Raw genomic sequence first — 5,188 nt, 5'->3', positions numbered from 1 at the left:
TACACTTTTTCCACCACACCACGTGGTTTCCTCAGGAAGAACTATATTTTAAATATGCAATAAAAGATGGAATATCTGGGATTTGATTGCAGAAATATTACTCAAATTTCTGATGTTTATCACTCTCAACTTCTATAAGGCTACTTTCACTAAGTGCCTGTAATTATTTCATTAGCTTCTAGATGGTTTCCCTGCTTTCAGGTTTTCAAGGTGCAAAGTCTTCCCATGGCCTGTACCACACTGAGATTCCTAAAACACGGGTAGTTTGGGTCTGTCTCTTACTGCTATCCTTGATGTAATAGCTTCATTAAAAATTCTTCCTTTTTTCTGAAGGGCTGAAGCAGAAAGGCCATCTCTTCAAAGAGCAGGATCTGCCACTTCTTATTTGTCTTCTCATTTCTCTCTTCCCCCTTGCACAGAGCCTGGCACGTAGGAGAAGCTCAGAAACTATTTGGTAGAATTAAATCTCTTGAGTACACTATTGTGTGGATCAGTTTTCTGCTTTCTTTCACTTTATGAACCACTTCCACTTTGCTTCATACAAGGATGTTTTAGACCAGAGATGATCCCTGGGACTAGCTATAGATGAGCAGGTACTTTCTGGAAGTTGTTTCCTGGGAATTAACTTAGGCCAGTGACCACAGACACCCCTCGTGCTCTTCTAAATGGCTGGAAAAGCTACAGAAGTATTCATATCCCCTTTGTTGAGGTAAAATAAAAATGTTATGTTTTCCTTGGTTTAAGTAAAATTTATGGGTAACACACTTCACTGCTCTTACACTTGCAAAATTTTCTCCCAGATGGTAGATAGGTTATATCTCATTTTAAAAATTAGTTCTTAATTATATAAATAATACATAAATTATTAAGCATTGTTCCCTTAACATCACTACTTTCCACAAATTATTTTTCTTCTTGCTGAAGTATATTCTCTAACAATTCTGAGGGTTTCTGTGGGTGGTAAGTTTTCTGGGTTCTTATATATCCAAAATGTCTTAATTTCTCCCTCCTACTTATATAATAGTCTGGCTCAGTATTAAATTCAAGTTTCAGCATTATTTTAACTCAACAGTTTGAAGATATTGCTCCATTGCTTTCCTGCGTGTGACTTTGATAATGGAAAATCTGATGTCAAACAGATTCTTGTTCCATTGTAGGTGGTCTTTATTTTCTCTCTGAATGCTTTTAGTATTTTCATGTTATACTTGATGCTCTAAAATTTCACTGTGGTGTCTCTAATTTTAAGTCTTTTTTAAAAAATTACTTTTCTTGTTTTCATAAGTCATCCTGCTTGGCAATCAGAGGGTCCTTTCAATCTGAGGATTAATGATTTTTGTCTCTGAAGAGGTTTTTCTTTTTGGCTGTTCTTTAAATATTGCTCCCCATTCATTTTCTCCAATTTTACTCTATGGAACTCTTTTAGAAAAATGTGAAAATGTCTTGATTGGTCCTTCATGCCTCTAATTTGATCTATTATTTATATTTAAAAGTCTGTTAAGTTTTCATATTTGCCTATTATTGTTTTCATAATTGCTTGATCTTTCATGGATGTGATATCTTTTCTTATCATTTTGAGTTTATTATCATTGTATATTCGTGTTCTTAGGACTATTTCTGTAGTGGAAGTCTTTTAATTTGTTGAGCTTATTGTCTATATTTCATAGGATTTTCTTTGTCTAAATGTTTGGCAAGTCTCTTATTATATGCTTCTCTTTGTAGTTGAGATATCATATTATTAGACTGTCTGCTTCCTCTGGTTATGCAACTTATTTCAGGTAATAGGGGAAACAGACAGAGGTACTATTTTCAGTGAGAGTGAGTGAGATGGAGAACATGCCATAAGGAAGGGTACCTTGATGACTATATGTGCTTTGTTATTTCTCATGAATACTGTTATTTTCTTAGCCATTGCCCATCATCATCACCCAAGGCACTACCCTGTCTCACAGCCTTAAGCTCCTGTACTTATTGCTTTCACTTCAAGACAGATTCCTCTGTTACTGCTTGCTGGTCCATGTGGTGAGTAGAGGGATAAAAAGAGGCTGAGTTTTTTGGCTTTTCTTCCTGTGATACAAAGTGGCTACCTCTAAGACAACTGCTGGGTTCTAGGTTTCACCTCTTGGTCTGGAGAACTCTTGGGATAATTTCACCATCTATCAGAATACTCTCCCATGTGTGCCCTGTGTTGTGGTTCCTTCTTCAATCACAGCCTATCTACTTCCTGTCCTTCAGATTCTTCCCAGTTTTTGGCCCACCAACAGTGATTTAAAGCATGCCTATATTTAACATTTTTTCTTTTGTATTAGGTATAAGAGAGCCAGTGAAAAAACTATAAATAATAGGGGCTCAAGAAATGTATAAGCTTATTTTTCTGTGCCTTAAACAACATTTGTAAGGAAGTTCTCCAGGGCTGATATGGTTGTTTTGTAATCACCAGGCTCCAGTTTATCTTGTTGCTCTGCCATTCTCAATACCTGGCTTCCACTTCCTGGTACAAGATGGCTGCTTGGGCACAAATTATGTCATTCACATTTTAACCAGCAGGAAGGAGAAGAGGATGAAAACAGATGTGGTTTCGCTTTCTATGAATATTTCCCGTAAGTTGTACGAGATACTTCTATATTCTCAGTCTGATATATATATCCTTTATATGTATCACACCTACTACTAGGTACTTTACATCTGAGTCTAAAGTCCAGATTGTTAAGTTCATTCCACAATGCCAGTGGTTCTCAACATTGGCTGTACTTTAGAATCACCAGGGTAGCTTTGAAAAATAGTAATGCTTGAGACCACACCAGATCAATGAAATCATAGTTAAAAGTATTTTGTAAAAGCATCTCACCTGATTCTATTGTGAAGCCTGGGTTAAGTACTACTGAGCTACACTTTATAAATTGTTTCTCTTTTTGACTACTAAGCTGTATGTCCTTCTGCCACACATTTCTCTGAGTAATTAATTGCTTACACTGTTTTTACAAGTCTGTGTAATTTTTAAATTATTTTGGAGAAGTACAGAGAAGTACCTTATTTCATATTTGCTGCAAGTTAAGAAAAAAACTATGAAGAAATATATCAGACATTATAAATGTTACACATTTGAAAATTAATCTATGTAATAAACCATATTAACAGAATAAAGAAGAAAATCATATGATTATATCAATGGATACAGAGAAAGCATTCAATACCCATTCATAATTTTAAAAAAATTCCTCAGAAAACCCTAGAAATAGAGGGGAACTTGCTCAATTTGATACAGAACATCTACAAAAGGGCCCTTTACAGCTAACATCATACTTAATGGTAAAGACTGAATGCTTTCTAGCTAAGATTAGAAACAAGTTATGGAAGTCCATTCTCACCACTGCTATTCAATACAGCACTAGAGGTTTTAGCCAGTGCAATGAGGCAAGAAACAGAAATAAAAGGCATTGAGATTAGAAGGGGAAAACTAAAACTATCTCTATTTAAAGATGATATGATGATCCATGTAGAAAATCCCAAGGTAATGACAAAAAACTCCTGAAACTAATAAGTGAATTCAGCAGGGTGGGAAGATACAAGATCAACATACACAAATCAATTACATTTTTAGATACTAATAGTGAACATGAGGAATGCAAAATTTAAGATACAATCCAATACACAATCTTTTAAAAATGAGATATTTAAGTGAAAGTCTAACAGAACATGTATAGGACATGTACGCTAAAAATTACAAAATACTAAGGAAAGAAATCAAACCTAAATGAATGATGAGGCATATATTGTATATGGATTAGAAGATTCAATACAGTCAATTCTCCTCAAATTGGTCTATTGGTTTAACACAATTTCTATCAAAAATACCAGCAAGACTTTTTATAGATATAGGCAAGATTATTATAAAATTTATATGGAAAGTCAAAAGACCTAGAATAGCCAACACAATTCTTAAGAATAAGAATAAAATGGGAGGAATCAGTATACCCAATTTCAAGAATTATTATGTAGCGACAGTAATCAAGACTTCGATATTGAAGGAGGCATAGATACATAAATCCATGGAATAGAATAGAGAACTCAGAAATAGACTCACACCAATATATCAAACTGATTTTTGACAAAGGTGCAAAAGCAACTCAATGGAAGATATTCTTTCCAACAAATGGCGCTAGAGCAAGACATATGAACAAAAAATAACATGTGAGCAAAAAAAGAACGAAAAATATGAACAAAAAATGACACATGAACAAAAATTATAGACAAAAGATATGAACCATAACCTAAGCCTCACACATTATACAAAAATTAACTCAAAATGGATCATAGGAATTAGGTAAAACATACTTTTATAAAAATTTTGGAATATAATATAAGAGAAAACTTTAGGACCTAGACTTCATGAGGGGTTCTTAGGCATGACAACAAAACCACAATCCATAAAGGAAAAAATGAATAAATTAGCAGCTTCTGCTCTGTGAAAGACCATGTGAACAGGATGAAAAAATAGACTATAGACTGAGAGAACATGTTTGCAAACAACGCATCTGACAAAGGACTCATATGAAGAACATATAGTGAATTCTCAAAACTCAAAATCAGAAAAAATAAACAATCCCATTGGAAAATGGGTAAAAGGTCTGCTTGCTTCGGCAGCACATATACTAAAATTGGAACGATATGGACAAGATTAGCATGGCCCCTGCATCAGAAAGTGGGAAAAAGGGACAGAGTCATTTCACCAAAGGAAATATGTTCAACATCATTAGACATTAGAAAAATGCAAACTTAAATCACAACAAGATATTACTGCACATCTATTAGAACGGCTAAAGAAAAAAATGACAGATGATGCTAGTGAGGATGCAGAGAAAATGAATCTCTCATACACTGCTGGTGGGAATGTAAAATCTCACAGCCACTCTGGAAAACAGCTTGGCAGTTTCTTATAAAACTATATATTGTAATTACCATATGACCCAGTAATTGCAATCTTAGGCGAAATTTTCATTTCCAGAGAAGTGAAAACTTATGGTTTCACAGAAACTTGTATACGATTGTTCACATAGCTTTATTTGTAGTAGCCCAAAAGTGAAAACAACCAAATTGTCCCTCAATAGGTGAATGTGTAAACAAACAGTGGTATATCCTTACCATGAAATACTATTCAACAATAAAAAGGTATACATTTATGATACATGTA

General features: G+C 34.3%; 1 pseudogene; it reads left to right on the top strand.

Annotated features, from left to right (window-relative positions):
* Positions 1–4,629: 4,629 nt before the first annotated feature.
* Positions 4,630–4,724, top strand: LOC115833418 (annotated as a pseudogene).
* The last annotated feature ends 464 nt before the right edge of the window (positions 4,725–5,188 follow it).

This window comes from Nomascus leucogenys, chromosome X, assembly GCF_006542625.1.
Source record: "Nomascus leucogenys isolate Asia chromosome X, Asia_NLE_v1, whole genome shotgun sequence".
Taxonomy (NCBI): Eukaryota; Metazoa; Chordata; class Mammalia; order Primates; family Hylobatidae; genus Nomascus; species Nomascus leucogenys.
Note: the sequence above shows the minus strand (reverse complement) of the source record. Positions and strands in the feature narration are given on the sequence as shown.